Source organism: Canis aureus, chromosome 14, assembly GCF_053574225.1.
Source record: "Canis aureus isolate CA01 chromosome 14, VMU_Caureus_v.1.0, whole genome shotgun sequence".
NCBI classification, from domain to species: domain Eukaryota; kingdom Metazoa; phylum Chordata; class Mammalia; order Carnivora; family Canidae; genus Canis; species Canis aureus.
This window is the reverse complement of record NC_135624.1, coordinates 9,996,499-10,018,903: the sequence shown is the minus strand read 5'-3', so window position 1 is coordinate 10,018,903 and position 22,405 is coordinate 9,996,499. Positions and strand designations below refer to the sequence as shown.

Here is a 22,405-nt window from a genome sequence, read left to right as displayed (position 1 = left end):
AGGTGCCCACAAGTAAGTAATTATCATCTGCAAAGACTGAATTGTGAAAAACAAATTTAAAAAACTGAACCCTGAAACTCTGAGGTTTCTTTACTAGAAACTCTTTGCTAAGATATTAAATTCTTTCCCAAACAGTGCTTATCACTTAACTAATGTAGTCAAACTGAAGAATCTGATGCTGTTATTTCAGTCACAGAAGATATTTTGTCTTAAACCAAGCATTCTGAACTATTCTACAAATTGGCTTAGCGAATACATAAACCTCCTAAAATTATTTATGCAACGGAATTTGGTGTTAATTTCCCTAGTGGCTTTGTTTGGGTTAAGAGCTCATTCTTTTTCATTAGTTTCCCATAGAAGAAGCTGACCCAAATGTATTAGGTGCCACAATTTTAATGGTCCAAAAGTCATCATCCCGATTTACTAGACTCTAGATTACTATTTAAATTTAAGTCCTCTAGGGCAGAATTTGTCTACATCTTTTATCTCATTTCCAAATTTAATAATATTTTAAATTAATGTAACAAACATACTATCGATAAACAAAATAAAAATAATAAATGTTGGAGCTAGTCCTTTCTTTGGCTCAATTTTGGTAGAGAAATGCTGAGGGTCAGTACATATTTACTCTGATAGGAGAGTGATTAACAAGTTCTGAGAACCTCCTTTTGTGGCTTTCTTCAAAAGGAAGATACAGCTGCAGATGTGACGTACTAGGAAAAGGAGGGAAAATATCCATGGGCCACTAAAGACAAGAAATAAGAAGGGTGTTAGAGACAGGAAGATGAAAACCCAAAAATATGGGTGATAAATCCCCAAGCCATCCATTTCCGTTCTTTTGACTTGCTGTTTTTAATCCTTTTTGTTGGTTACAGCTGTGTTCTTTCCACAGATGAGCAATTGCGTAGTGTTGTTAATTTTAATTTAACCTGTGAATCATGGTGATTAAGAGATCTATAATTCAGGCATGTTAATTAAGTGTCCTTTGTATGAGTTCTAGGAGTGGAGAAAGCCTTGGATATCTATCCATTAGCCAAGTTTTGTGAGCCTTTGGCCTCATCCAGCAATGATGACATTTCATTGGGTTTACCTTTTAGGTTCAGTTTTACACCATGTCTCAGTCTATTGTAAGGCTTTTCAGAAACATCGACAATCGGAGAAAAATAGCTTATTTGCCCAACAAATAAGAGTGCCTGCAATACACAAGCCCACGCCCATTTATTTAAAGAGTTATCATTAATCCTGGTCAGAGACTCTAAGGACCAGAGAGCATTCCTGTCACTGTCTCATGCTCCTTGTGAGTATTTCCAAATGTTTAGAAGACTAGTCACAGTGAAACCTAGTGCAAGAGTAGGAAATATTTTTAATTTTCTAAAATTGTGGAGTTTTTTTGGTTTGCAAAGGAAATTTCTGTAAAGAGTTGAGCTATATAGATCATGAATTATGCTTAGAGACTTAGAGGTTTCTGATGTTTTAAAGTTTTTATTCTTTTTTTATATTCATGCCTCCTCCATCCTCCACACAGAGCAACTTGTGCAGAACTTATTCAAGGAGTAATTCACACTTGTTATTGACATGCTAGCTTTTTATTTAATTTTAATTTTTTTATTATTATAATTTTTTTCTTGTGATAAGAACATTAAAGATCTACTTTCTTAACAACGTTCAAATATACATTACAATGCTAGAATTTGGGGGATGCCTGGGTGGCTCAGTGGTTGAGCGTCTGCCATCAGCTCAGGGTGTGATCATGAGGTCCCGGGATAAAGCCCCACATCTGGCTCCCACAGGGAGACTAGACTGCTTCTCCCTCTGCCTAATGTTTCTGCCTCTCTCTCTCTGTGTGTCTCTCATGAATAAATAAATCCTTAAAAAATGCTAGAATTTGGGTTATTTTTTAAAGATTTATTTATTTTAGTGAGACAGAGTGAGAGAGAGTGAGTGGGGGAGTGGCAGAGAGAAAAAAAATCTTCAAGCAGACCCCCTGCTGAGTACAGTCAGAAGCTAGGCTTTATCCTATGACCCATGAGATCATGACTTGAGCCAAAACTAAGAGTTGGACGGATGTTTAACCAATTGAGCCATCCAGGTGCCCCCAACAATGCAGGTATTTGAATCAACAAAATATACATCCATGTGCAAACACTACAAGGATATGACCCACAAATCACCAATTGGCATTGAATTATTGGTCAGAGGTTTTTCATAACCTCTGTTATGAAACAATAACCCCTGTTATGGCAACAGGGGTTGACAAACTAGAATCATTCTTTGAAGTTTTATTCCATATTCTTGGATATTTCTTATCTTTTTTTCAAATTTTCTTTTGAATCTTGTTTTAGTGATATTATTTTAAATGTTCAAGAGCTTTTAAAAAAAAACTTCTCTTTTTCTTAGTATATTGTTCTTTATGGTGCAAAAATCTTTTTGAATCTCTGAGAATACACATTTTATTTCTTAAAGGTTATATATTTTCCCCTGGTTAAGGAAAAAATATATTTTTGTTTTACCTACATTTCTCTGTGTTTTGAAGGCTCTCTTGAAATATTTGGTGAAGACTGATAATTTATTTAACTTTAGGAAAGGAGATGAAGATGCTTATTGGACTCTTTGCATATGTGGGTAATACATCATCTGTCAATTTTGCTTTAGCGTTGGCAGGCAAGATCCAGACGTTATGGGGTAAGCCTTCTAAGTACCAGAAAGTCTGACTGGAACTGATTCTGGCATGTGAATAGCACAATAGTTTCCCTCATCCTCCCAGACAATTTTTCTACTTCACTAAAAAAATAAAATAAAATAAACATAAAATGATACCTATAGTTTACTTGGCAGAGGGAGATAATCTAGGCCCACTAGGATTTACATTATAAATTATCTGAAATTTCAACAAAGCCAAAGAGTATACTCCAAGGATTTATATTTTATTGTCGGTGTTATTTTTATAATTCTTGGAACAGAGGTTATTTTTAAGTTTTTGTTTGGTACAGATGCAAATGATTTCTGTGAAGTAGAAAAGATAATCTTAGAGATTGTAGTTTACATCCTGGCTGGACATTAATTAGCTCTGTATCTAACTTAGCACTCCTACTCTGCTATATTTTTTTTATTACATTACCTCCCTATAACTTTATTGGTTCCTTCCTTAATTGAGTTAAAGATCTTTGATGGGTGTTCATTTTATATTTATATGGGAGTCATGGTTTTACTTCTTTGAATATTATACTTTAACAGCTATTAAAGTCTAATCAGCTACAGATGATCAAGAACAAGTCTATGGTCTGATAAAATAAGATTTGTTAATTCTTAACAAGGGAGTGCACTCCAGAGGAATTCTGCTGGACAAGAAGGAGGAGGAAAGTATCCTTTGTAAGGTTTGCTTTTTCACTGAAGGACTCTGAAGAGGACTAAGGGAGGCTACGCAGTTCTGGATTGGTTGCTCTTTCTGAGGCAGGATTGGAAGAAGTAGGATTAACCAGGCCAGGTAATGTTAAAGTGAAGGAGATTTAGCAAATCAGTAGCCCCAGTAATAAATGAAAATTGCAAAGTGGGTCAGGAGCATCATTGGTAAGAAAGCAGTGCTCAGTTAGAGAGAGAGAGAGAGAGTTGTTACATCATTTTACAATTGCTGTAATTTCTTGAAGAAAACAAAGTTTTCTATTAGCTTTGTAGCTGGCTTTATCTGTTTTGTTTTTAGGGCCTGAATAATGCCCAAGTGTTCTTTGCTTTTCCTGTTTGAACTGATTTTCACTTTCTCAGTCCTGGATAGATTTTTAGTCTTTCATGACAAAAGAAGGGTGAGAGATGGAAAATGAGGTAGACATTTAACCCTCCACTACTTCCACCTAATCTTACTTTTAAATCTCAATTCTCAATCCGGTTCCGAATGCAAAATTCCATTCTTGAGTCTAGAGAATGGGTCAGCAAACTTTTTCTGTAAAAGACCAGATAGGAAATATTTTGAAGGCCAAATGATCTTGGTCATAAGTACTTACCTGTGCCATCATAACATGAAAATACAAAAAAAAAAAAAATAGATGTAGATAAAACTTCATTTACAGAAATAGATGGTGGACTAGATCTGGCCCATGGGCTGTAGTTGCCAGTTCTGATCACAAGTTACTCTGTGTTTCTATCCAAGCGATCAGCTCCTTATTCTACCACAGTGTCCACAATATCTTTCTTAAGCTGTGACTTCCTTTACTGAGTCATCCTGCAACAGTCCTGTTTGATTTTGATGTTCTGGGAACTTGTTGAAATCTATCACTTACTCCTTTTTTCCACATAAAGTTTTTTATTACAACAAATGGCTCCTTTTTATTTCACCTCATTGTTACACTTTTTCAATTTCCTTTATCATCTCCTTAGTGAGGTCTCTTGTGGGATGAGAGAGAAATTCTTGTGCTCAATTTGTCATCTTGAACTGCAGACAGTACAAAAACTTTTAATAAAAATGAATAAAAATAAAGTTACTTGCATTGCCCAGTAGGTTATGCCTAGAATGACTATTTTATCATCTGTCAGCATTTCTTAAGGTTCCAAATTTGCATATCACTCTACTATTGAATAATGCAGGCATAGTTTCTCATCTAAAAGACCTTTGTACCCCCAAAAGCTGGAGCAATCTGCAGACCCGTATAATAGACTAAATATGTCAAACCATAACATTAATGAGTAACTATGTATTTAATCAATACCTGCAAAGTTAAAATGAGGTGATACCACCCAAGAGACTTGATTCTGAAAAACTAACTAGTTTATTATATATATAGAAAAAATTTAAAATAAAATATTTCTGTTTTGCTCTCAATTATCACTCTTTCTTTTCTTTAGGTTATTTCACAAAGGTATATATAGATACAAGATGCCAAATGGAGATCAATGTATGGATTTTGTAAATAGCAATCCATTAATTTTCTAAAGTATAGAGCTTTTTGAAAAACTCAGATTGAAAAGCATGTCTGGAATCTGAGGTCAAGGTGGAGACCTGCTACGACTTATTACAAATCTATTTTTGACATCTATATATGGGAAGAGCTGAGTTTTCAAATTAGACTACAAATATATTTACCTAGCTGGGTACATGGATTGTTTGTGAGCTTCCTCAGAAACCCAGTCACTATCAGAATAAAGTATATAAGAGAACATATTTGTGATGCTCTCGGCTTGCCTCCAGGAGGAGAAATGGAGAGGAAGCCTTGGCTTGTCATAACAATGCATAAGACAGGCAGTGCAAGAAACTGGTAAGTTCTTACTTTTAAAACACAACAATGTTACCTACTGCTGAAAGAATCTAATAGATACTAAGCCATTACCAGTTAGATTAGTTCTTCCAACATTTTGGTAAACAAGGGATGGAAAGAAAAACAAGAATTCTCTTCTATACGCTCCCTATCATGGAGAGAAATGGAGATCTCTTTGCTTATGGTAAAAGAAGGTGGAGCTCAAAAGAGAAGGGCTCCTCCATCCCCCCAAAATCATTTAAGTAAATCAGCTTATACTACTGAATGTGTAGCTTAATCTATAATATTGGTAAAATCATGTCAAAATATTTTTCACCTTAAGATATGTGAGGGATTTCACAAAGCAAATGAAATTTGAGGATTATAAGGAAGTCACTAATGTCCAGTGTAGTGAAATCAATCATCAACTAGTTAATGATGTGCATATCTTAATGCGATGAGGTCATAGAGCTCATCATTTTAGAACTAGAAAATGGCAGTCTCAAGTCACATATGCAGAACCTTCAAGATATCTTCTTCAATAGCACTTCAACACTAATTAGGTTCGGACTCCAGCAGCCTGCAGCTGAGGCTGTGTCAGATGGTGAAGGATGCTTACGCACCACAGCATGACTCACATAAGGTAAAAAGTAAAGTGAATCATCTTGGCTCCTTATTTTGAAAAAGAAAAAAATAGGAACAAGCTTCCACTTGAGGTAAAATTGAAAGGGAAGCACCCAAAGTCCTGTGATAAAATCAGCATCTTAAAGACTTTTAGCTTTGTGACTGAGGCCAAGATCTAATCCAAAATTACACAGACTTTATCAAGAGCCAATCAACCACTTAATTGCACTTTTCTTCACTGAATCAGCTCTGCATCATACAGCAACTCTGATATACATACAACGCATTACATTCCTCCAAGATATTCTTCTGAGTATACAAGTAAGCAAAGTGCAAAATAATTGAACTCTCTTTATTTGAACTGTAATTACTGAGGTAAAGTAAAAACCAAGTATGCCATTGCTTGGTGCAAACCATTCGATTCATCCTTCCTAGGATAGCAAGTCAACACTGAGTTGTTATCCAACATCCACAGCTCCCCTCCCTCACCATCACTGTTGTGTCAATTTAGATATGATCAAGAGGAAATAATTCATTGGATTAAAAAATAAGGTGTGCTATAAGAGAACTTTTTAAATTAACAGTAAAATCATGACTCATACAAATACAAAATGACTATATTTCTGAGATTTTATTTAACTTGTTAATGAATGAGGGAATCAGCAAAGTATTGAAAACTGGTTCAAGGACAAGAGGAAGAGGTGACACATATAGGCAATGAAGCAATTCTGAAAGGATTTGTTAACAAAAACAAAACTGGCTTCTTCTTCAGTGGTTGGAAGAATTAATACATCTCCATGGGAAAAAAATCATTTGCATATCTATGGACAGAAATGATTAATATGAGTTTTCTACAACTTACAGAATTCTAAAATAATTAATAAAATATTAAGATGATAATGAAATGTACAAACCACTTTAGATTCAGATAATCTGGAAAGATGTGATAGATGGCACCTAGTTCCATAGAGCATGTAATCCTTTTTATTTCTTTTTATTCCCTAGTGGCACAAAACTAAATTTGGATTTCTGTCCAACAAAACCACTAAATGGAATATTGTGTATATATTTAACAGAATCAGACACATTTTATCTTATTCTACTTTGTGTGTGCAGAAGATACACCCAAAGTTAGCCAAGATAGTTTGCTTTGTAAATACCGAGGAAGGTGAAGTCTCCTTATCATTGAACTTCTTACTATTTCATGACTTCTTCTAAAACATTTAGTCATCCAGATCTGCTCCTATTGATTGATCTTTTCCAGTTCTCTTACACTTTACTATAATTTTTCATTCCCATTGCTACACCTTAGTCCAACCATTTAGGGAATAATTCACTATACTATTGAATTAGTGTACCAATGGGTCTCTCTTTTTGGAATCTCTTTTTGCTTTGGTGGGTACAATACTGCTAAATTGGCAAGACCATTTTCACATGACTATCCAATCCAAAACCTTTTAATGTCTCCAGACTTCTTACTTTTACATTCAAGGGTAATTGGTTATTGAACAAGCAACCTAAAGATGGAAAAGCCACTTTGAGTTCCTTTTTAAACAAACCAGTGGATAACTAAAGTAAGAGCAATAAAATCTGATTTATGATTAGTAACATGCAGATAGATAAGCTGGTTTATAAAACCACAATTCTTTTCCAAGAGAGCTTTAGAGGCTACTAGATCTAACTTTCCTTTTTCCTTTTTAAGAGAAAGGAGTGACTTTTGAAAGAGATTTCAAGATTCACTGATGTGCCAAAGTTCTTTGTCTTTGTCTTTACTGTGACAGGATGGTAGAACTTCAGAGTGACTTTCCTTGGACCTTCGATACATTTCTTATTAGCTGTGAGACTCTAATCAAAGTATTTAGCTATTTTGAGCTGCATTTCTTCTTTTGTAAGATGGAGATACATGAAAAAAAATCATCTACTTTATAGGCTTATTGTAATGAAAGCTGCAGATTGTACATATCAGAATAATTAATAAAATATTATTCAAAAACTAATAGTACTAAGTGCAATGGTGCTGAATTTTTTCATCCCTCTTCCACATAATTTAGTTTTCACTGCACAGATTTTGCAATTACCAGTGATGGAAACTGGTAATAACAAGCCAGAAAGTACACTATTTAAATCCTTTCTGACATTTTCTTTCAAGAATGAACATAAAATTGTCTCCTCCTCCCAAAGGATAAAAATTACGTCAGTGAAAAGCCTGTGGTTCCGGTACAGGGTGTACCAGAGATAAAAAGTTGTTAATGTTTTCATCAGTTTCTTAAAATTCTACTAAAAGTTACGCTAGGTTTTGCATTCTTGAATTCATTTATAAAGATATTCCAACAGAAAGCACTTGGCAATAGTTGAAAGAAAATTATATGGGATGTAACAAGAGAAATTTTTTAAAAATTCATAAATTTAGGTCCATTAATTTATGGTCACAGCAATGAATATTCAAAAAGCAATATTTCAATTCAACTATATATCTTATTTAATCCAAGTGAATAAAGTGGTACCAAAAAGTGAACGAAGGCAATTAACATTTTGTTAAATATCTACTATGGGTCAGGCACAGTCTTGAATTTCCCTGTGTTGGTTAAACCTTGTGGAGATGCTTTACTAGGTTAATAAGAATTAGTATGAATGAGTACATTATTAATTGTCTTTATCTGGAGGTCTCACAAAGCACATTCTGACACAGAATTTGTGGGCAAGTATTTTGGAAACGAATCCAACAAGCGCTCTGAGTGAGTAGATGTGAGACAAGAAAGGGAAGATAGGCAGTAAAGAGTGCCTAGTGAGCAGGTTTCTTTTGTGGGCAGCATAGGAAAAATTCCATTTGCAACCCTCTGAGAGATTGTATAAAACATGCTTTAGAATTTTTCCACTGAGAGATAAGCAGGAAAGGTAAGAGGAAGAAGGAGTATTTGTCCACTAACTTCTATCCCTCATTGGCTAAGGATTTCTACTGAGGTATTAACCCTTCAGAACTTCCAATCTGTCCTGCAGAAATGCTAAGCATGCTTGATGCCAGAGAACATCCTTAGGCAGAAAGTCACTGTCCTGTAAGGGAACCATCTGCAGAAGTAGATCATGGGGACATGGGTGGGACATTTTTGTATCTACTACATTAAATCAACAAAACATGTCATTATGCTGATCAGTGAGGGGACACTAAAGAAAAAGAAAGATTAATGCAATTTTTATGAGTTGAATCTATTTGTCACGTACAGACCTGGGTTCTAAGAGTACAATCATAAAATACAACCTGTTCCCATGAAGAATTTATATCAGCATTGGAAATATATCATTGCATTCTAATATAAAAGATGTAGAATGAAAGAGTTATAGGAATTTAGAGTAGATGGAGTCTTGAATGAGAGCCTCTTTAAAAAGGAAACATAAGTTGAAGTTAGCATCAAAGTATTTAATAATATTCAGATTAGAAGAAGGATTAAAAAAAAGATAATTTGGGCAAATAATCTAAGCAGAGATATTAAAGTGAGGTTTTAAAGATGACTTTGTTGCAGGATTGAAGAGAAAAGACAGGAGACATGAGAACTGTTGTGTGTTGTTCAATCATCTGTTACTGATGTGTTGAAAGCCTGGATTAAGGTGGTAGTAATGGACTGAAGCCAAGGAGGTGTGCCACTTACTACCCAATAATTCACTTTCCACTTATTCAGTCCTCTGCCAGCATGACTTTCAAAAACAAAGGGGCCAGATACCTTAAAATCAAATTTAAGACTCTCTTCCAGTTAGAGGGCCAGATGTGATCTGGGTAGTTAATAAGGAGCATCCAAATATGGCTGATATTAAAGCTTACCTCCCCAGGAAATTATTCTTGGATTAATATCCACACTTATCCCATCATGCCTATAAGTTTTCGGGCCCTTTAGCTGGATTTACTTAACCCTTGGCTTCCTTCTCAGTAGGATGAATTTGGGAGTTCTAGACTAAGATCTTTGCTCCACATCTCTCTGGATATTAGTCATACTCTTTGGTTGTGGCCTATCTCTTGAAAAAAAAAAATTATGACCAAGTCTCCACCTTATACTGCAATTCAAGTCCCTGTTCAGAGTTCACTTCTTAAGGGAATAAAGTAATGATTTGTTACAAAAGTTTTCTATGGGACAGAATTTTAGTTCCTAAGTTGTATAATTGGATCTCTGTTGTCATGTTTCCTGTCTACCTTCCTGTACAACATTTTGGTGGGTGTCCACATTGATCCCCCTTGATAATATTGTACTGCCTACTGATTTAACTGGTTTTTGCATGATGCCAATACACCATGATCTCCAGCTGTTGTAGAGTGCTCTTGTCATTACAGCAGATAATGTTGGTATCTCACTCTGATTAACAAATAACAGAACACCCAATAAATTGGATTTTATACTCAATTTCCATCAACTATCTTTGTATCATATCCAACAGGTAAAAGGGGCTTTAAAACACCTTTTTTAGTTCACAGGCAGGAATACATATTCATATAGGTGTGCACTTATTCATTTAATTTACTCCTTTAAGCAGTTTTTGAGTGGTTGTTACAACCAAGGCACTGTGCACTGAAGTTCAGATGGTAGGCAACACCAGAAATCATCCCTCCTTACATGACATTACATTATAGCCCATGACAAAGGTAAAATGAGATGACACATCAGAAACACCAGCTTATACCTGGCCCTCAAGAAATGTCAGTTTCCTTTCTAATCTTCATCTTTCTCCACTCCTGCTCCATTTTGGGAGTTTCATTGCTGATCCCCCGGCTGCCAATGTCTTAGACTCTCCTCTTAGCATCCATCAGGATGATTCTCAGTTCTGACCCTTTGTTCCCCATTGAAGTCTTTGTAACTATCTCTGATGCAGAGACTTCATATTATTAATCTATTTTCTTCACAATTTCTTGCACCCTGCCTTGAAATACCTTTTTTTTTTTTTTTTAACACATCAGCATCTGTGGTGAGGGAATCTTTCACTAAGTCACTGAATTTATAGCTTTGGGAAAGTAATAATTTGTTCCATTTTGGAAAGATTGAGATTGATACTGCTCTCCTAAAATGCACTTCAAGCCTGATTGTACAGAGGTTATTAATATATGTCCAATTTTCAGAGGTTGTTTTTTCCTTCCTTTGTCGCTATTATAATTTTTCTACAGAAAAAAACACTAGCAAAATTAATTTTATTTAAATGAGGTAGGGAGAGGATGGAGCAAGATCTATAGCAAACGTAGATGTGCTAATTTTTCATTTGAGTTTTGGCTCGATTTAAGTCCTAATACTAGACTTCTATACCAATAAATATGCCAACAGGACAAAGGGAACCTGAAAAAGAATGTTACATATTTATAGAAAAAATATAGGACCAAACCATCCCTTTCTGCTTAAGGAAATTGAAGCCAGAGACTACTCATTTTAGGCCTCCAAAATATATGTATGGTATAGTGTATATATACAGTGTGTGTGTGTGTGTGTGTGTGTGTGTGGTATACTATTATATATATCATACATGCATTTTATATATACACTATTGTATATTGTATATATGTATATTGCATAGACATTGTATATGTATATATGTAGTATGTAATATATATATATATATTACAAAAAAATGTTAGAAATATATTCTAGATTCACCATAGTAAGTCCATCTTTCTAGGAGATAATTGTGTCTTTTTCTATAGAAATGATATGTTTTGAAACTTGAATAATATCCCACTGGGAGGCAAGGTGAGCAGAAATGAAAAAAGTACTGGGTAGTGCGTTAGAAGATAGTCTTTTAAATGTCCTAAGGAAAAAAATAAAATAAAATAAAATAAATAAATAAATAAATAAATAAATAAATAAATAAATATCCTAAGGAGCAAAAAACAGCTAGAGGAGATATCTTAGCCAGGGAAGCACAAGTGAAGGGTGACACAAGCTTCAGCAACTATCACAAAGACATCAAAAATCATAATAATACTTGCCAATATTAAGTGATAATAAGGTCTTTAAGTGTGATTTAAAACTTCATAGTACAGTGGTTTTCTGCTCCAGGCTGCATCCTGGTCATTCCGATTCCAGCAACCTGAGAAAAGAACAGGGTACCAGTACTTTAGAAAGTCTCTTCACAACTCTAATATGTTACCATGTTTGGGAAATGTTGACATAATAGGCCCTGGTATGAGTGGGGTGAATAAATTTTAAAAGATTTAGAAAGGAGAACCTGCCATTTGCTACAACGACCATCATTCCATATCTTGCCAGAGTGGACACTTTGTGTTTGTTAACCAGTTTTAAGTGTAAAGTTATAAGTGCAAAAAAGTGAGAGTTTCATTTGAGGCTTACACAGTGTCAGGAAATGTGCGTCTTTTCACTGTCCCTGAAAAAGAGTATGTATGTAATAGCTCTTTCTATGTAGCCTATTTTAAGCAATTAAATGTATATGTGTGTATGTGCATATATATATATATATATATGAACATTGTACTTTGAGAAGTTTGAGATCTGTTTTGATAGATCAATTTTAGTTTAAGGACATACATGTAAGACACCTCTGATCTGAAAATATGCTGATTTTTTCTTTTTTTTTTTTACTTTTATTTAGTCACAAGTCAAACAGTGGAAAAGAACAGGCAATGCTTTGAGCATCCTGCTGAATTGCAGACTCTACTTTTTTATCCACTAGTTCTCACATTTGATGAAACGGTCTGCCAAATCATGCACAAGTATTTCAAGTGGTCACAGATTTGCAAAGGTGGCCAATGGAAAACCAGGGGTCTGGTACAGGAATTTCATTTGTTCTTTTTTTCTTGTCTCTAGTTCCTCTGTAAACAACACATTTTTATGTACTGATGTCAATCTAATTAATCATGTATATTTCCCTGAAGGTGACTTCATGTGCCCCAGGGGGATTATGGAGAATCTTTCTCAAGAATTAGGTCAAATTCTGCATGTGTCAGGGCAAGAAGTGAAGAAGAAGCTGGGAAGCTGATATAAGTCACAGCAAAATTTATATATTTTTATTTGTTTTGCTTTATTGATATTCCTTTTGGAGAAATGCATTGCATTTTTCCTCTGACTCTTCATTAGCTTTAGAGCAGAATACATATTATTTCTAATAACTATGTTCTGTTTGGGGCCATCTTTTTAATTAGTATGAACTGTATTTGATTATAATTTGCTTCAGGTTATTATTGGACCATCTTATTTTAGAACTCTGTTGTCTCTTTATTTTCTGTTTGTATCAAAGTCAGAACCATTCTTTCCTGAAAACACCTAAATCAAATTTGTTTGCTCCACTTGAGAAAGTTTAATTTCTGATGTTCTAGAACATTTCCCTTGTTAATTTTTTTAGAAGATTTTATTTATGTATTCATGAGAGAGACAGAGAGAGGCAGAGACACAGGCAGAGGGAAAAGCAGGCTCCCTGCAGGGAGCCTGACGTGGGAATAGATCCCTGTCTCCAGGAACACACCCTGGGCTGAAGGCGGCACTAAACCGTTGAGCCACTCGGGCTGCCCTGTTCAATTTTCCCAAAATATAAATTTATGGGTCACCATAATAGGAAATCTCAAATGCCCACCGTTTTTTGTCTCCATGAGAAAGCTTATCATAAAATGCTAATGTTTCTCTCCAGTACACCTTATTGCTATTTAGCACATATTAAGGTTTCTTCAGACAATTGTAATTCTGTGCAATCCACTCACTTAAAATTTTACTGATTCACCTAAGATACACCACTGTGATACTTTGTGAAAAATTATAGTAATTTTTGAAACTGAATACTGGGTTTAACTTTGCATACTTACATGATAGTTTCTATATTATTCTTTAGTAATTTTTTTTTAATTCTCAGAATTTTGACTGCAGTATTCCTCATTTCCTTAAATAATTTCTATTCTTCTCAGTTCATTTTTTTTCCATCTGGATTTCAGGTTAGATCTTGCAAAGAAAGCACAAATATATTTAATATTTAGAGTACTTCTAACAGGAATAAACTTAATAGGCTTTACTTTGATCAACTGGGTAGTTTACCTCATAAATAATAGTGAGAAATCATCATGTATTTCTACTTTAGAGTCCATGTCCTCTCATAAAAGCCCAGAATGCAATACTCTGGGGATACCATTATCATTCTGCATAGTGAGCTTTGCTTCTGGGAATCTTTAAAGATAGCAACTTAGCATTTTAGAAATGGTATATGGTCAGGTTTAAAATACCAAAATACCAGGTTCCAAGCCCCAATATTTTCTCTCTGTGATCCTGATCTACAGATCAGTTGGATCTCTATTTTCGTACCCATACAATAGGGGAAACAGTGCCTACCTTGCAGATATGTTCTGTGGATTAAAATAGTGTCTGGCTTATAAAATTAACTCAAGTAATGATAGCCAATGCAGCGTGAGCTTCTTGATTCTGGAAATTTTACCTTCTTTTCCAGAATCAAGCATTAGGTTTTCCAGCATTAGGTTCTATTATGCTTGATCCATTCTTTTGGCTTGTTATAAAGAAAAATTTCCAACACTTACTCCTCAAAAAATTTTATGATATTTTCATAAATATTTTCTAAGGAAATTATTTTATCCAAGTTACTTTATGACTTTGAGGTATTTTCCTTGAATGTTGATGTATTTCAAATGAAGCAATTACTTGGTTTGTGAGCCTTTGGAATAAAATATTATTACCGAACCATGATATGGTAGGCCATTTTAAAAGCCCAGTATAGTTCTGGAGGTAATAGAATATGTTTAATTTTTCTTGCCATCTGGATTGTGAATGATGCCCTGAAATTATAAGGATAGTGGCTTCCAAGTATATAGGTTCAAGTGACCCTGCACCATCTGCATATGATGTTAAATTAGATGTAAATTTTATTCACTGTAATATCCATCTGTTTACTATAACAATTAGCCTAGCATATTACATGTGGTAAGTATATGGCAAATAGTTGCTGACTGACCTCTCTATTTATATATAAATTATCGAAGGAGTGAGCAAGTTAGCCATAGTTTTGCGCTATGAGTGTAACCTAAATCATTTTCATAGTGCTTCAATTATATGTTCACATGAGCCACTTCCAGCTCTGAAAAAAATATTATGAAATATAACAAAACAACACAGGAGAAATTTAGCCAAAGATAATTACATGTGGCATGAGATGAGTTTCTCTGATGCTCATGCTGATCTCTGAGTGGTAACCTTCATTATGGTTCCATTTACAAATGGTCCCAGAGCACCAGGACAATGAAAAACTCACAGAAAAGAAATAGGCAAAAGCCAAGTCTGTGTACAAACTACAAGAGGGCAATGTATCCCTGTTTGAGAGGTAATTAAGACTGTACTTTCCAAGTGTTCAAGTCATTGTTATATGTACCGTGAAACAATGCTTAAAGCATTTGTATCTCAAAAAAAAAAAAAAAAAAGGCATTTGTATCTCTAATGGACACCTGTTTGGGTTAACATTACCAAGTTTTAGTTGAAATGTTTTAGTTGAAAAACACATTTGTATATCAAAAAATTTAGAGAAGCATCTTTACCCTTGGATAGGTTACATGCTTAGTAAATTAAGCTGAAAGCTGATTTTTTCCCAAGTAACATTATTTACATAGATTTTTTTAGCAGAGTATTTTTGTCATAAAATCAGAACTGTATTTGAACAAATTGCTTTCTCAATATTGGTTCCATGTATAAGAAGTACATAATTACATAAACATTCAAGTTGAATCAGGAAAACAGTTTTCCAATTAACCTTGTGCTGAATGTAATTACAAGGTGAATATTCAAAACTAACTGAGATGGTCATTTACAAATTATAATTGCTTTTATCGTGAGACTAAAGAAGTTAAGTTTATACTATTTAATGTTATAGTAGCTTCCCAATGCTTTGAGGTTTAATCATAATGCTAAGAGTGAGCTTTAATTAAGTAGTAGTTTCACTTTCAACCATTTTCTTGTTAAGCACTTTTGATGAGATTTGAGAGTCTGGCCTTTCTCATATAAACTCTGCTATTGTCCATACTTTGATCAAAATTAGACTGATCAGAACCTGAATCTGTTGTTATAAAGCTCATTATGTTATGTATGATGATCTTACATATATGGTATTCTTTTCTGATCTTCTTGCAGATTCATACAGTTAATGCAAAACTATAATGCCTGCTATATTACATTCACAAATATAGAAATAATATTTTTCTGTAAATTATACTCAATACTTCTGGAGAAACAGTAAAGTGGAAGTTGTTTTTAGATCTTTTTTACAATTAGGAGATCATCTCAGAGAGGTAAAATGACCCAGGTAGAAAGTGGCAAAGCTGAAACTAAGAATTTCCTGAGTAAGGAACACTGAGAAGAGAGTGTTTCAAAGAGAGTAACCTAATGTATTAAAAGCATGGACGTGTTGGATAAGATAAGGCCAAGAAAGGCTTATTGGAACTGGTACAATGGAGGTGTGAGAACAGTTTCAGAAGGTTGACAAAAACTGGATTAAAATGAGTTGAAGAGAAAACAAAATCAAGTGCAAAAACATTTCAACAAATGTGACTAGCAAGTGTATGGTTCCTGAAATAAAGAACATCCAAGGGAGCAACAGAGAAACCGTTTATTTGCAGTCTTCTGACAGTTAGCAAAAGTGTTGATATGTTCCAGGCATTTGGGTTGGTCCAAAATATGAAAGTATTAGGACAGGAGAATGTGATGTGTGGCAAAGTAAATATTCCTGTTTTCACTTCTCAGAAGTAGATGGCCTAAGGATAAGCGTCTATAAAAGTACATTCTGAGGGTCGGAGGTTAGCAAGGACAATGAACAATTTGGCCATCAGAGAGAGTACACTCTTACATTTCAGGTCAGTAATAAAAACCAAGGCTAGAGTCTTGCAGTCCTTAGTATTGGGGGGCACAAAAATATAAATGAAGCTATAGCTGAGGGACTTTTAAAAATGAGAACTATTAGAGCTAAAAGATATCCCAGAGAGAAAAAAATAGACTGATGATACAGAGGGACCAGGGCTAAATAGGATGCAGAGAGGCACCTGGGTGGCTCAATGGTTGAGCGTCTACCTTTGGCTCTGGTCATGATCCCGGGGTCCTAGGATCAGGTCCTGTATCAGGCTCCCCACGGGGAAGCCTATTTTTCCCTCTGCCTTTCTCTGTGTCTCTCATGAATAAATAAATAAAATCTTTAAAAATAAATAAATAAATAAGGAGCAGAGACTCAGAGGTGTGAAGAGATGAAATTCAAACATTATGGGACAGCCCGGATGGCTCTGCAGTTTAGCGCCACCTTTGGTCCAGGGCCTGATCTTGGAGACTCAGGATTCAGTCCCAGGTCAGGCTTCCTGCATTGGAGCCTGCTTCTCCCTCTGCCTATGTCTCTGCCTTTCTCTCTCTGTGTCTCTCATGAATGAATAAATAAAATCTTTAAAAACAAACAAACAAAAAACCCAAAAACATTGTTCAGGGGCTAGCTTTGGCAGGAGGAGGCTCATGTTTTATATACATTAGGTATAAGACACAGGATAAGACAAAGGACCTATCAGGAACTAAAGTGGTTGTTGTTTTTTCTTTTTAATCTATAAGATCCAGAATTTGTTTTGTTTTGTTTTGTTTTTAATATTTAACTTATATATTCATGAGAGACACAGAAAGAGAGAGAGAGAGGCAGAGATACAGGCAGAGGGAGAAGCAGTCTCCATTCAGGGAGCCTAATGCGGGACTCGATCCAGAGACTATGGGATCACGCCCTGAGCCAAAGGCAGACACTCAACCGCTGAGCCACCCAGGCATCCCAAGATCCAGAATTTGAATTCTTTTTTCTCAAGCCTCTTCAAGCTCCTATGGCTTATGATTCTATGCTAACAAATTGTCTTCTCAGAAATTGTTGTAAAACTTAACAGTCTTCTTTTATATGTTCTTAGCTATTTTTCAAGCCATACTTAAAAGCTCATGAAGTCTTTCTGAGTTCATAGTTGAAGGCTAATCTCAATCACTTCCTTTATAGCCTTCAGCAAATAAATATGCTCCAGTTTCCCTGTTAGTAGAACAAACACACCTCACAGGGTTGTTGTGATAGATCATTTTAAGATAATCTGCCTGCATGTGATCATGCCCAGCAGATAGTAAGTAAAATAAATGTTAGAGATGATTGCTATTTTTATTCCAACGTAAAGCCACATTAACCTAGGTAGGTTTCATATTGCTGACAGTGCACCTAGAACATTCCTTTGCCATGTGACAAATTGTTACTTTCCCAAAGTTATCAATTTAGTGATTTAGTGAAAGATCCCCTCGCCACAGATGCTGATGTATTTTTTAAAAAAGTATTTCAAGGCAGGCTGTGAGAAATGGTGGAGAAAGATTAATAAGACTAGGTCTCTGCATCAGAGATAGTTACAAAGACTTCAATGGGGAACAAAGGGTCAGAACTGAGAATCATCCTGATGGATACTAAGAGGAGAGTCTAAGACATTGGCAGCCGGGGGATCAGCAATGGAACTCCCAAAATGGAGCAGGAGTGGAGAAAGATGAAGATTAGAAAGGAAACTGACATTTCTTGAGGGTCAGGTATAAGCTGGTGTTTCTGATGTGTCATCTCATTTTACCTTTGTCATGGGCTATAATGTAATGTCATATAAGGAGGGATGATTTCTGGTGTTGCCTACCATCTGAACTTCAGTGCACAGTGCCTTGGTTGTAACAACCACTCAAAAACTGCTTAAAGGAGTAAATTAAATGAATAAGTGCACACCTGTATGAATATATATTCCTGCCTGTGAACTAAAAAAGGTGTTTTAAAGCTCTTTTAACCTATTGGATATGTAAAAGATAGTTGATGGAATTGAATGTATTCATATATAAAACTGTGAGGTTTATGATTAAAAATAAATATAATTTGTATATATTTTGATGTCATTAAAACCATCTTATCACAGTATAAGTCAAAGGAAGTAAAACGTCAATTTCCTCATTTGTCAACTCTAATTTTAACAATTCCAACATCTTAGTATTTATTCTCAACTTTAGAGTTATCTCTAGAAACTTCTTCTCTTGTGATGAAGAATTGTATACAGGAAGTTAAACGTCCTTCAGTTTTACATCAGCTCTTTCTCTATTAACTTCATTAAGAGTTACATTTTTAAATGTATTTAAAATTGCATCTAACGTTGATCCCATTTTAAAGAAGTTAATTTTTCCTTATTTATTCTTTTATTTGTATGTGTATATAAATCCATTTCAGAAATACAATGGGGCACCGAGTGGCTCAGCCAGTTAAGCGTCTGCCATCTGCTTGGGTCGTGATCCTGGGGTTTTGGGAGAGCCCTGCATAGGGCTCTCTGCTCAGTGGGGAGCCTGCTTCTCCCTCTCTTTCTTCTTGCCACTCTTCCTGCTTGTGCCCTCTCTCTATCAAATAAATCAATAAATAAAATCTTTAAAAAGAAATATATATGATTAATATAAAAATACATATGCATATGTATAAGACTATGTATATAAATACATGTTCTTTTTAATATACATGTTCACCTATATATAAAAAAGTTTTATGAATGGTGTACATGACATGTTTAAAATAGTTGTGGGGTTTTTTGTATGGTGTTATTTTAATTATTTCTTTGGACTTAGCTGTGTATTTTGGATTTTTAATAATGTAATTTCATGGACTCCTAACCTACCTAAAAGCATACTTTATATGAAATCTTTCATACAGTAAAGTGTCCAGAAGATATCTGTTCTTCCTTGAATACCATTCCCAGATTTAACTAATTCATCTTAATACAGAGTGAGCAACTAATAGGTCTAGTAGTACCTTTCCTGCTTAGAAATGTCAATAACTTTAACGTGGCCTAAACTTAATATGTGTCTAATGTTTGCTTTCATTTGAGAATTACAATGAAGAATAAAACTGAATCCCACTGAATCTTCAAAATCAAGCTGAAAGAAATTTTCATAAGCCAGCCTCTGGGAGAAAATCAGAAATTACAAATTTATTTTTTAACAAAGTGAAGAAAAGTATAACATAAGAATGTTTATACACCAGGACTTTAAATGACCTTTCAAAAGTCAATAAATTCAATAAGAGCTTTATTTGTTTTGTATGAGTGAGTTTTTAAAAAAAATTCCATGTAGCTCTGGACTTCTCTTGAGACACTTTTAGAATTATGTACTTGATATAATTCTCTGCAAACACCCAGTAGATTACATTAATCCTAAAATCAAGATATGTGTCATTCACTTCTGTGTTCTCACAATCATTGGGATACTACAAGTAAAATATGACTCTGTGTGTATGTGTGTGTATGCATATGAGAGAGAGAGAAAGAGAACTAGTTATGGTTAGTTCATTTGGTTTTGTTTAATACATGGATGGTTGGCTGAATGAGTAAAGTAATTTTATGTTGTCCCTCATTTTTGTCAAGACAATGAATTATGTGTGCTCCATTCTGATATTAATCATGTAGTATGACATTTTGTCTCCAAGTTTTTAGCTTCTTTGAGAGATAATTGAAAAATATAATCGTATACACTTTAAAGTGCACAATGTGCTGATTTGATATACATATACATTGTAGAATGTTTGCCGAGATTAAGGTAATTAACACATCCCCCACCTCATGTAATTAACATAATTAACTCTTTAGTGTGAGTGTAGTAAGAATGCCAAAGATCTATTCTCAGTAGCTTTCATGTATACAGCACAGTATTACTAACTACAGTCACCATGTTGTACATTAGGAATATATATTCATATATATTGATCTTATCCTCAGAATTTACTCTTCTTGGGCAGCCCAGGTGACTCAGCGGTTTAACACCACATTTGGCCTGGAGCATGATCCTGGAGACCCCAGGTCAGGCTCCTTGCATGGAGGCTGCTTCTCCCTCTGCCTGTGTCTCTGCCTCTCTCTCTCTCTCTCTCCACCCATATGTCTCACGAATGAATAAATAAAATCTTAAAAAAAAAAACAATTTACTCTTCTTATAACTGAATTTTTCTACCCTTTGACCTACATCACCCCATATCTCCCTTCCCTCAGCCACTGGCAATCACTGTTATCTTCTGTTTCTATATAATCAGCTTTTGAAAAAAATTTTATATATAAGTAATACATACAGTACTTTTCTTTCTTTGTCTGGTTTATTTCACTTAGTATAATGACCTCCAGATTCATCCATGTTGTTGCAAATGGCAAGATTTTCTTCTTTTCTTTATGGATACTATTCCTATATATATATATATATATATATATATATATATATATATATATATATAATGGGTATATATATATATATATATATACATACACCCATTTTTTTATCCATTTATCTGTTGAAAGACATGTAAGTTGTTTCCATATCTTGGCTATTGTGAATAACGTTGCAATAAACATGTGTGTGCAGACATCTCTTTGAGATATTGATTTCAATTCCTCCAAATATATATTAAAGAATGGAATCTCTGGACTTGAATAAACATTGTCAAGCAATCAATGATTTCTGTTTTTAATGTTAGCATCCCTGGATGCTCAATGTCTATGACCATTAATTCATTAAGGGTAGCAAAATTGTGATATGCTAATTCTATCACTTTATTTTACTTGTTAGATAACAAATAATTGAATAAAGAATTGTTCCCTCTCATCTACTATTTGTTTACCCAATGGGATAGTTCATAATGTAAAAGTCAAAATAAATGTTGGTAATTTCCTTATAACTACTGTTTTAATCTAATCAATTGGTTTTAACTTCATCCTCAGAATGGAAACAATTAGATTTCCTTTTTTAATGAAAAAGTATTATTACAAACTCAAGAATGTAGAAATATTCCATAGGTTTATATCTACTGCAATTCTTACCAATTCTTGAACTTCATTAGAAGTTCAAATTATGTTATATTTGGTCAGTTGAAGCTTCTTCAAATTCTTTTGACATATTCTAGTAACAGTCTTTCATAGCTATCTTGCTATTGGTATATTAAGATGTTCCAAATTCCTCTTGTACAGTTCAGTTCCAGACCTGGAATCAGCCAAAGAAGACCTGTTAATGGGAATGGTATTTTAGAAACAACTGGGCATTAGGGATGGGCATTGCTACCAAGTTGGTCATTACTTCACTACTGTTTTCCATTATTTCCTTGATTTTCTTTTTCAAGGAATCCTAAATCTATATGATAATTGCACTTCCTGTATTTGTTAATTTCTCTTCAATGGTTCTGTCTTTATTTCTTCAGATTTTTAAATCTTTCCTTTTAACCTTCTATTTAGTTTAGGGCTCTGACCTCTCAGACATTGGTCCTCCACCACCAGAGTGGGCCAAAGCCCTTCTTGTTCAGTTCCTGTGCTCAGATTGGCACTCCATGAAGTTTGCTACTCAGGAGCTCTCTTGTTCTCTGATCTTTTAGGCACTCTGTTGCTTCCCTCTGTTCTCACACACATTGATGGCCTTGGTCTTCTGGCTACTGGTGTTCCTTCCCCATCTTTTTATATTTTGGAGTGTGTGGCATACCTTGTCATTTTGTTTTGTTTTCCATGCTATCCATGTGATTTAGTTTCACTGTGGGGTTTTGCTCTCTGTTTTTATTTGGGATTTTTG

General features: G+C 34.6%; 1 long non-coding RNA gene across 10 annotated transcripts in view; it reads right to left on the bottom strand.

Moving 5' to 3' along the window:
• Positions 1–6,462: 6,462 nt before the first annotated feature.
• Positions 6,463–22,405, bottom strand: part of LOC144283155 (uncharacterized) — a 104,641-nt gene continuing 88,698 nt past the window's right edge. For 5 of the 10 annotated variants that reach the window (XR_013351540.1, XR_013351542.1, XR_013351541.1 and 2 more), the window contains 4 exons: positions 21,670–21,850; positions 13,627–13,759; positions 11,803–11,903; positions 6,463–6,667 (listed from right to left, as the gene is read on the bottom strand). This is a non-coding gene — a long non-coding RNA (uncharacterized LOC144283155). The remainder of the gene's footprint in view (positions 6,668–11,802; positions 11,904–13,626; positions 13,760–21,669; positions 21,851–22,405) is intronic. The other 5 variants (XR_013351536.1, XR_013351537.1, XR_013351538.1 and 2 more) reach the window with 1 other exon arrangement.